Below are 12,003 nucleotides of genomic sequence, written 5' to 3'. Positions count from 1 at the left end.
CTGTGGCAGAGAATTCCAGAGATTCATCACTCTCTGTGTGAAAAAAAGTTCTTCTCATCTCGGTTTTAAAGGATTTCCCCCTTATCCTTAAGCTGTGACCCCTTGTCCTGGACTTCCCTAACATCGGGAACAATCTTCCTGCATCTAGCCTGTCCAACCCCTTAAGAATTTTGTAAGTTTCTATAAGATCCCCTCTCAATCTCCTAAATTCTAGAGAGTATAAACCAAGTCTATCCAGTCTTTCTTCATAAGACAGTCCTGACATCCCAGGAATCAGTCTGGTGAACCGTCTCTGCACTCCCTCTATGGCAATAATGTCCTTCCTCAGATTTGGAGACCAAAACTGTACGCAATACTCCAGGTGTGGTCTCACCAAGACCCTGTACAACTGCAGTAGAACCTCTCTGCTCCTATACTCAAATCCTTTTGCAATGAAAGCTAACATACCATTCGCTTTCTTTACTGCCTGCTGCACCTGCATGCCTACCTTCAATGACTGGTGTACCATGACACCCAGGTCTCGCTGCATCTCCCCCTTTCCCAATCGGCCACCATTTAGATAATAGTCTGCTTTCCTGTTTTTTTTGCCAACAGAACCACTGGGGGACATTGAGCAAACTCCCTGCAGCCCTCAGTTCATCAACTACTCCAACAAATCATTAACTACTCCAACTACAGCAATCCATAATGTTTTATTATAGAAACATAAAAACATAGGAAATAAGTGCAGGAGGAGGCCATTCGGCCCTTCGAGCCAGCACCGCCATTCATTGTGATCATGGCTGATCATCCCCTATCAATTACCCGTGCCTGCCTTCTCCCCATATCCCTTGACTCCACTAGCCCCTAGAGCTCTATCTAACTCTCTCTTAAATCCATCCAGTGACGTGACCTCCACTGCCCTCTGTGGCAGGGAATTCCACAAATTCACAACTCTCTGGGTGAAAAAGTTTTTTCTCACCTCAGTCTGAAATGACTCCCCTTTATTCTAAGACTGTGGCCCCTGGTTCTGGACTCGTCCAACATTGGGAACATTTTTCCTGCATCTAGCTTCTCCAGTCCTTTTATAATTGTATATGTTTCTACAAGATTCCTCCTCATCCTTCTAAACTCCAGTGAATACAAGCCTAGTCTTTTCAATCTTTCCTCATATGACAGTCCCACCATCCCAGGGATCAATCTATTATTCATGTTTTATGTGTCATTCCTAACTGTCATGTTGTCACTTGCGGGCAGAGCACCCAGGCAAATTCCTTGTATGTGAATACTTGGGCAAGAAACTCATTCATTGAAACATAGACAATACGTGCACGAGTAGGCCATTCGGCCCTTCCATTCAATTATGATCACGGCTGATCATCCAAAATGGGCTTGTACTCACTAGAATTTAGAAGATTGAGGGGAGATCTTACAGAAACTTACAAAATTCTTAAGGGGTTGGACAGGCTAGATGCAGGAAGATTGTTCCCGATGTTGGGGAAGTCCAGAACAAGGGGTCACAGTTTAAGGATAAGGGGGAAATCTTTTAGGATCGAGATGAGAAAAACATTTTTCACAGAGAGTGGTGAATCTCTGGAATTCTCTGCCACAGAAGGTAGTTGAGGCCAGTTCATTGTCTATATTTAAGAGGGAGTTAGATGTGGCCCTTGTGGCTAAAGGGATCAGGAGGTATGGAGAAAAGGCAAGTACAGGATACTGAGTTGGATGATCATATTGAATGCGGTGCAGGCTCGAAGGGCCGAATGGCCTACTCCTGCACCTATTTTCTATGTTTCTATGTTTCTATGTAATTCACTGGAATTTAGAAGGATGAGAGAGGATCTTATTGAAACATATAAAATTATCAAGGGATTGGACACGCTAGAGGCAGAAAACATGCTCCTGATGTTGGGGGAGTCCAGAACCAGGGGTCACACAGTTTAAGAATAAGGGGTAGTCCATTTAGAACTGAAATGAGGAAAAACATTTTCACCCAGAGAGTTGTGAATCTGTGGAATTCTCTGCCTCAGAAGACTGTGGAGGCCAGTTTACTGGATGCATTCAAACGACAGTTAGATAGAGCTCTTGGGGCTAGCGGAATCAAGGGGTATGGGGAGAAGGGCAGGAACGGGGTACTGATTGTGGATGATCAGCCATGATCACATTGAATGGCGGTGCTGGCACTCCTATGTAAGGTAGGAACTCTACCCCTGCGCCACTGTGCCACCCTAAACCATAACTAGTTCAGTTTAGTTTATTGTCGCGTCAAACTAGTCTAGAGAGATGTTCGACGGGTCAGCATGGGCTCTGTGGGCTGAGGGGCTGTTACGATGCTATGTTCCAGCAGGGGGAGCATCAGCCCACGTTGTTGAGGCCGGGGATGTCGGGTCCCCACCCACTGACTTCCTCCAGCAGTCGGTGTTTTGCTCGGGTTTGCAGCATCTGCAGTTCCTTGTGCGGGTCCACTGTTTCACTCGTCGGTTGTAGATATTGCTGAGATTTATTATCCATCCCTGTGTGGCTCAGTGGCGCAGTGTAGTGTAGGAAGGAACTGCAGATGCTGGTTGAAACTGAAGATAGACGCAACATGCTAGAGTGGTGCAGCGGTAGAGTTGCTGCCTCACAGCGCCAGGGACCCGGGTTCCATCCTGACTATGGGTGCTGTCTCTACGGAGTTTGTACGCTCTCCCCAGTTACTCCCATCCTGGCCACACTCTCATCTCTGCGCTGCCTTCAGGTAGAAGGTACAGGAGCCTGAAATCTGCAACATCCAGGTTCAGGAATAGCTACTTCCCCACAGCCATCAGACTATTAAACTCAACTCAAACAAAAATGTAATAGCCTATTGCACTTTATATGCTTATTTATGTGTGTATGTATATATATATATATCAATGGTATATGGACACACTGATCTGTTGTGTATTTATTCATGCCTACAATATTCTGTTGTGCTGAAACAAAGCAAGAATTTCATTGTCCTACCTTGGATGTCAGGACTGTCTTATGAAGAAAGACTGGATAGACTTGGTTTATACTCTCTAAAATTTAGGAGATTGAGAGGGGATCTTATAGAAACTTACAAAATTCTTAAGGGGTTGGACATGCTAGATGCAGGAAGATTGCTCCCGATGTTGGGGAAGTCCAGGACAAGGGGTCACAGCTTAAGGATAAGGGGGAAATCCTTTAAAACCGAGATGAGAATAACTTTTTTCACACAGAGAGTGGTGAATCTCTGGAATTCTCTGCCACAGAGGGTAGTTGAGGTCAGTTCATTGGCTATATTTAAGAGGGAGTTAGATGTGGCCCTTGTGGCTAAAGGGATCAGGGGGGTATGGAGAGAAGGCAGGTACGGGATACTGAGTTGGATGATCAGCCATGATCATATTGAATGGCGGTGCTGGCTCGAAGGGCCGAATGGCCTACTACTGCATCTAACTTCTATGTGTCTATATTTAAGAGGCTTTTAGATCGGCACATGGAAGGGCAGTGATTAGAGGGATACTGGTCACTTACAGGCAGATGAGATCAGTTTAACTAGGTAAAGCAAAAACATGGGGAAAAAAAATTGGAAGAGAAAGAGGAAGCCAGAGGATTCACAAACGATAGATCGATGACCTTCTTCTTGTGTATGGCGTGCACAGCCTAACGTTGTCAGTCAACTTGTTCTATGTGATCTTGGTTGTGCATGTCGGGTTGATTTTCCCGTAATGAATTAATGACTTTATTGTCACAGTGGACAAGTGACAGTGAAATTCATCGCTTGCACACCCAACGTATGCAAATAGTCGCCACGTAAATAGACAATAGACAATAGACAACAGTCGCAGGAGTAGGCCATTCGGCCCTTCGAGCCAGCACCTGCACCTATTGTCTATTGTCAATCATCCCCTTCCCCTGTATCCACCTATCACTTGCCAGGCTTTGTCCCACCCCCGTATTTCTTCATCCAATAGACAATAGGTGCAGGAGTAGGCCATTCGGCCCTTCGAGCCAGCACCGCCATTCAATGTGATCATGGCTGATCATCCACAATCAGTACCCCGTTCCTGCCTTCTCCCCATATCCCCTGACTCCGCTATCTTTAAGAGCCCTATCTAGCTCTCTCTTGAAAGCTTCCAGAGAACCGGCCTCCACCGCCCTCTGAGGCATTGGAGACAGACATGCTTGAGTAACTCAGAGGGACAGGCAGCATCTCTGGTGCAAAGGAATAGGTGACGTTTCAATAGACAAATAGACAATATTTAGGTTGAGTTCCTTCATCAGACTGGTGACCCTTTTGATGAAAGTTCTCAATCCAAAACATCACCACTTTCTCCTATCCAGAGATGCTGCCTGTCCCGCGGTGTTACTCCAGCACTTTGTGTCTATCCTTTTTGTAAGCCAGCACCTGCAGTTCCTTCCTACACATTGAACCATTGAGGTTAGGTTTGCGTTCAGTTCATTGTCACGTGTACCCAGGTGTAGTGAAAAGCTTTTGTTGCGGGCTAACCAGTCAGCGGAAAGACAATACTGTGCGCAGTTCTGGGCACCATGTTATAGGAAAGATAGTGTCAAGCTGGAAATGTTTCAGAGAGGATTTACGAGGATGTTGCCGGGACTAGAGGGTGTGAGCTACAGGGAGAGGTTGAGTAGGCTGGGTCTCTATTCCTTGGAGCGCAGGAGGATGAGGGGTGATCTTATAGAGGTGTACAAAATCATGAGAGGAATAGATCGGGTAGATGCACAGAGTCTGGTAAACCGGGTAATTGTTTTACACGAAGCGGAAATGTGGCGCAGCGGTAAAGTCGCTGCCTCTCAGCGCCAGAGACCCGAGTTCCATCCTTAATACAGGTGCTGTCTGAACGGAGTTTGCACGTCTCCCCATGGCCTGCGTGGGTATTCTCCGAGATCCTCAGTTTCCTCCCACACTCCAAAGACGTACAGGTTTCCAGGTACAGTGAAGAAAGCTAATGGAATGTTGGCCTTCATAACAAGAGGATTTCAGTATAGGAGTAAAGAGGTTCTTCTGCAGTTGTAAAGGGCTCTGGTGATACCACATCCTGGAGTATTGTGTACAGTTTTGGTCTTCTAATTTGAGGAAGGACATCCTTGTGATTGAGGCAGTGCAGCGTAGGTTCACGAGATTGATCCCTGGGATGGCGGGACTGTCATATGAGGAAAGATTGAAAACACTAGGCTTGTATTCACTGGAGTTTAGAAGGATGAGGGGTGATCTTATAGAAACATATAAAATTATAAAAGGACTGGACAAGCTAGATGCAGGAAATATGTTCCCAATGTTGGGCGAGTCCAGAACCAGGGGCCACAGTCTTAGAATAAAGGGGAGGTCATTTAAGACTGAGGTGAGAAAAAACTTTTGTGAATTTGGTGTGATTTTGTGGAATTCCCTGCCACAGAGGGCAGTCACTGGATGGATTTAAGAGAGAGTTAGATAGAGCTCTTGGGGCAAGTGGAATCAAGGGATATGGGGAGAAGTTTAAGGATAAGGGGGAAATCTTTTAGGACCGAGATGAGAAAAACATTTTTCACACAGAGAGTGGTGAATCTCTGGAATTCTCTGCTACAGAAGGTAGTTGAGGCCAGTTCATTGGCTATATTTAAGAGGGAGTTAGATGTGGCCCTTGTGACTAAAGAGATCAGGGGGTATGGAGAGAAGGCAGATACAGGATACTGAGTTGGATGATCAGCCATGATCATATTGTATGGCGGTGCAGGCTCGAAGGGCCGAATGGCCTACTCCTGCACCTAATTTCTGTTTCTATGTTTCTATGAAGGCAGGCACGGGTTAGTGATAGGGGACGATCAGCTATGATCACAATGAATGGCGGTGCTGGCTCGAAGGGCCAAATGGCCCCCTCCTGCACTTATTTTCTATGTTTGTCTGTTTCTACGCTTGGTAGGTTAATTGGCTTGTGTTTGTATACTTGGAATAAGTGAAAAAAAAAATACAAGATACATAGAAACATAGAAACATAGAAATTAGGTGCAGGAGTAGGCCATTCGGCCCTTCGAGCCTGCACCGCCATTCAATATGATCATGGCTGATCATCCAACTCAGTATCCCATACCTGCCTTCTCTCCATACCCCCTGACCCCCTTAGCCACAAGGGCCACATCTAACTCCCTCTTAAATATAGCCAATGAACTGGCCTCAACTACCCTCTGCGGCAGAGAGTTCCAGAGATTCACCACTCTCTGTGTGAAAAAAGTTCTTCTCATCTCGGTTTTAAAAGATTTCCCCCTTATCCTTAAGCTGTGACCCCTTGTCCTGGACTTCCCCAACATCGGGAACAATCTTCCTGCATCTAGCCTGTCCAACCCCTTAAGAATTTTGTAAGTTTTAATAAGATCCCCTCTCAATCTCCTAAATTCTAGAGAGTATAAACCAAGTCTATCCAGTCTTTCTTCATAAGACAGTCCTGACATCCCAGGAATCAGTCTGGTGAACCGTCTCTGCACTCCCTCTATGGCAATAATGTCCCTCCTTAGATTTGGAGACCAAAACTGCACGCAATACTCCAGGTGTGGTCTCACCAAGACCCTGTACAACTGCAGTAGAACCTCCCTGCTCCTATACTCAAATCCTCTTGCTATGAAAGCCAACATACCATTCGCTTTCTTTACTGCCTGCTGCACCTGCATGCCTACCTTCAATGACTGGTGTACCATGATACCCAGGTCTCACTGCATCTCCCCCTTTCCCAATCGGCCACCATTTAGATAATAGTCTGCTTTCCCGTTTTTTTTGCCACCAAAATGGATAACCTCACATTTATCCACATCTAGCCTGTCCAACCCCTTAAGAATTTTGTAAGTTTCTATAACACTTATTTTCTATGTTTGTCTGTTTCTACGCTTGGTAGGTTAATTGGCTTGTGTTTGTATACTTGGTATAAGTGAAAGAAAAATACAAGCTACCAGAGCCAAGAGACATTTATTTGTCACCTGTACCAATTGGTACAGTGAAATGTACAGCCATCGGATGACAAACAGCACGCAACACGATAGTCTTTTAACACAGACATCCCACACACAAAGTTTCCCCACTGTGAGGGAAGGCTCCCAAATTCAGTCATCCTCCTCTGTTGTCCTCCGTTATCACCCGTGGTCGGGGGGGCGCCGGAACCCCTTGCAGTCGCCGCTAAGGGCGGGCCGATGTTCAGCCGGGATGATGTCGGAATGGGAGAACCACCTCAACGGGCCTTGGACATTTCTGTAATGTTTATATTTACACCAAGCCGGTTAAACTACAAACCTGCACGTCTTTGGAGTGTGGGAGGAAACCGAAGATCCCGGGGAAAACCCACGCAGGTCACGGGGAGAACGTGCAAACTCCGTACAGACAGCAGCACCCGTAGCCGGGATGGAACCCGGATCTCCGGCGCTGTGAGGCAGCAACTCTACCGCTGCGCCACCGATGATGTGCCAAATAAGGTGTCATATCACAGAAAGGAAACATGAAGGAGGAACTGAAGGGCCCAAAATAGCTACACACCCCCCCCCCCACCCCACCCCTCACCCAGCAATCAGTTTGTGTCAACTTTCTAATGATGGTTGGAATATTCCTTCACTGACCCAGTCAGTCCCTCATTAACAATTGCTAATCTTTTGCATCCTGTACCCAGTGCTAACTTCCCCTCCGCACAGCAGTGTGACATTTTCTCTTTAATTAAGTCAAAGCAAACACACTATTAGTGGCTGTAATTTGTTCAGGTGAGGAGATGAAGGGATGAGAGAATGTGATGAGGGCAGGCTGCTCAGCTACAATGGGGCTGTCTGCTTTAGGCATTCACACGACAAGCCATGCCTGGTTAGGTCATCAAGTATGTCATGGAGCCACGCACCATGGAAACAGGCCCTTCGGCCCAACTCGGCCGTGCTTGACCAAGATGCCCCATCTGAGCTACTCCCATCACAGAGAGAGAGAGAGAGAGAGAGAGAGACAGAGAGAGAGACAGAGACAGAGACAGAGAGAGACAGAGAGAGACAGAGAGAGAGAGATAGCGACAGAGAGAGAGAGGCAAAGACAGAGAGAGACAGAGACAGACAGAGAGAGAGAGATAGAGACATAGACAGAGACTGAGACAGAGAGAGAGAGAGACAGCGACACAGAGGCAAATACACAGAGAGAGAGAGAGAGACATAGACAGAGAGAGACAGAGACAGACAGAGAGAGAGACAGAGAGAGAGACAGACAGAGGAGAGAGAGAGAGAGAGAGAGAGACAGAGACAAAGACAGAGAGAGAGAGAGAGACAGACAGAGAGAGAGACAGAGAGAGACGACAGAGACTTTGAAAGAGAGATAGAGAGAGAGAGAATGTGAGAGAGTTATTACCTGCCAACTGAATCATCCTCTCGCCCGCTAGAGATCCGTCCTGACCTCCCATCTACATCATCCAAAATCTTTGAACTATCTTTGATAGGATCTAACCTTGCATCCTATATGTATCCTTTATCTGTACAATGTGGATGGCTTGATTATAATCAAGTATAGTTTAGTTCAATTTAGTTAAGAGATACAGGGTGGAAACAGGCCCTTCGGCCCACCGAGTCCGTGCCGACCATCGATCCCCGCACACTAACACTATCCTACACACACACACGAGGGACAATTTACAACTCTCCCAAAGCCAATTAATCTAGAAACCCACACGTCTTTGGAGTGTGGGAGGAAACCGGAGCACCCGGAGAAAACCCACGCAGGTCATGAGGAGAGCGTGCAAACTCCGCACAGACAGCACCCGGGTCTCTGACGCTGTGAGGCAGCGACTCTACCGCTGCGCCACTGTGCCGCGAATGTAGTATAGCATTAGGAAATTGGTCTGAAGAAGGGTCTCAACCTGACACATTACCTATTCCTTATCTCCAGAGATGCTGCCTGATCCGCTGAGTTACTCCAGCACTCTCATAAGTTCACAAGTTCTTAAGGGATAGGAGCAGAATTAGGCCATTCGGCCCACCGCCTACTCCGCCTTTCAATCCTGGCTGATCTCTCTCTCCCTCCCAACCACATTCTCCTGCCTTCTCCCCATAACCCCTGACACCCGCACTAATCAAGAATCTATCTATCTCTGCCTTACAAATATCCACAGCTGTCTGTGGCAAAGAATCCCACAGATTCACCACCCTCTCTCTGACTAAAGTAATTCCTCCTCATCTCCTTCTGAAAAATATGTCCTTTAATTCTGAGGCTGTGACTTCTGGTCCTAGACTCTCCCACTAGTGGAAACATCCTCTCCACATCCGCTCTATCCAGGCTTTTCACTATTCGGTAAGTTTCAATGAGGTGCCCCCTCATCCTTCTAAACTCCAGCGAGTTCAGGCCCAGTTTTTCAGTCTGTCTCTCATAGTGTGTCATCGAGTGATTCAGCATGGAAACAGGCCCTTCGGCCCAACTAGCCCACACCGGCCAACATGTCCCAGCTACACTAGCCACACCTGCCCGTGTTTGGTCCCTATCCCTCCAAACCTGTCCTATCTATGCACCTGTCTAACTGTATCTTAAATGCTGGGATAGTCCCAGCCCAATCTGTTTTCAATGGAGTTTCATATCAAATTAATGATAGTTCTATATCTCTATCACCGTCGATATCTCTTCTTTTCCTTTCCACTGACTCTCAGCCTGAAGATTGTTCCCGACCCAAAACGTCACCTATTCCTTTTCTCCAGAGACACTGCCCGCTGAGTTACTCCAGCTTTTTGCACCTATGTTCATAAGTACATAAGTTGTAGGGGCAGAATTAGGCCATTCGGCCCATCAAGTCGACTCCACCATTCAATCATGGCTGATCTATCTCTCCCTCCTAGCCCCATTCTCCTGCCTTCTCCCCATAACCCCTGACACCCGTACTATCTATCTCTGCCTTAAACATATCCACTGACTTGGCCTCCACAGCCATCTGTGACAAAGAATCCCACAGATTCACCACCCTCTGACTAAAGAAATTCCTCCTCACCTCCTTCCTAAAAGAACATCCTTTAATTCTGAGTCTGTGCCCTCTAGTCCGAGACTCTCCCATTTGTGGATACATCCTCTCCACATCCACTCCATCCTGGCCTTTCACTATTCTGTACGTTTCAATGAGGTTCCCCCTCATTCTTCTAAACTCCAGCGAGTTCAGGCCCAGTGCCGACAAATGCTCATCATAGGTTAACCCACTCATTCCTGGGATCATTCTCGTAAACTCCTCTGGGCCCTCTCCAGAGCCAGCACATCCTTCCTCAGATATGGGGCCCAGAATTGGTCCATATAATAGTCCATATAACAATTACAGCACGGAAACAGGCCATCTCGGCCCTACAAATCCATGCCGAACAAATTTTTTTTTTTCCCTTTAGTCCCACCTGTCTGCACTCATACCATAACCCTCCATTCCCTTCTCATCCATATGCCTATCCAATTTATTTTTAAATGATACCAATGAACCTGCCTCCACCACTTCCACTGGGAGCTCATTCCACACCGCCACCACTCTCTGCGTAAAGAAGTTCCCCCTCATATTACCCCTAAACTTCTGTCCCTTAATTATGAAGTCATGTCCTCTTGTTTGAATCTTCCCTATTCTCAAAGGGAAAAGCTTGTCCACATCAACTCTGTCTATCCCTCTCATCATTTTAAAGACCTCTATCAGGTCCCCCCTTAACCTTCTGCGCTCCAGAGAATAAAGACCTAACTTATTCAACCTATCTCTGTAACTTAGTTGTTGAAACCCAGGCAACATTCTAGTAAATCTCCTCTGTACTCTCTCTATTTTGTTGACATCCTTCCTATAATTGGGCGACCAAAATTGTACACCATACTCCAGATTTGGTCTCACCAATGCCTTGTACAATTTTAACATTGGTGACTGTACAATTGGTGACTGACCCCCCCCCCCCCTCCCCCCCGGGACTTCATGGAGTGTTGTCCCTTCAGTTACCAAGGAAGTAAACAGCAGCTTTCCCTTCATCTCTACACAACACTGAGTGCTTTCAGTTTTACATGAATTAGCTGACACTTTGTGGGACATAATGTCTCTCATTAGATGGGTGATGGCCTTTCAGCCTCAGCCCCGTTAAAACTCTCACTTGCGTCTAACGAGCTGGGAATTGTGACACTCTCCGCTCTCTGCCTCATCAAGTTGGGCGGGGGTGTGAAAATCCACAGGTGTCTCAAAGGCCCCCCACACACACACACGCACACAGAGACACACACCACCCCCCCCCCCCCCCCCTCCCGCCCCCCCCTCTCCCGTACAGAATATTCTCAGCACATCTGGTGATCAGGGAAGGACTATGTAGCAAGGGACTGCAAATGTTTGTTTTAAACCGAAGATAAACACAATAGACAAGAGGCAATAGGTGCAGGAGGAGGCCATTCGGCCCTTCCAGCCAGCACCGCCATTCAATGTGATCATGGCTGATCATCCCCAATCAGTACCCCGTTCCTGCCTTCTCCCCATATCCCCTGACTCCGCTCTCTTTAAGAGCCCTATCTAGCTCTCTCTTGAAAGCATCCAGAGAACTGGCCTCGACCACCCTCTGAGGCAGAGAATTCCACAGACTCACAACTCTCTGTGTGAAAAAGTGTTTCATCGTCTCCGTTCTAAATGGCTTACCCCTTATTCTGGACTCCCCCAACATCGGGAACATGGAGAAGGAGTCTGCATACACACATTGCAGCACTATGTGCCGATCCCTATGTGGGTACGCAGTCTCCTTCCCTGTCTGGGGATAGATGCAAAACGCTAGAGTAACTCACGGGACAGGCAGCATCTCTAGATATAAGGAATGGTCTGCGCACACACAAAGGGATCGGCACAAAGTGCTGGAACACTGCAGGTCAGGAAGCATCTCTGGAGAACATGGATAGGTGATCTTCCTTCAGCCCTTTGTGTCTGAAGCAGCCTCTGCACAGGGAACTGCAGATGCTGGTTTAAACCGAAGATAGACACATGAAGCTGGAGTAACTTAGCGGGACAGACAGCATCTTGGAGTCACACAGTCACAGAGTGATACAGTGTGGAATCAGGCCCTTCGGCC

This window comes from Leucoraja erinacea, unplaced genomic scaffold, assembly GCF_028641065.1.
Source record: "Leucoraja erinacea ecotype New England unplaced genomic scaffold, Leri_hhj_1 Leri_234S, whole genome shotgun sequence".
Lineage (NCBI taxonomy): Eukaryota > Metazoa > Chordata > Chondrichthyes > Rajiformes > Rajidae > Leucoraja > Leucoraja erinaceus.
The sequence above is the reverse complement of the archived record's forward strand: the minus strand, read 5'-3'. Positions refer to the sequence as shown.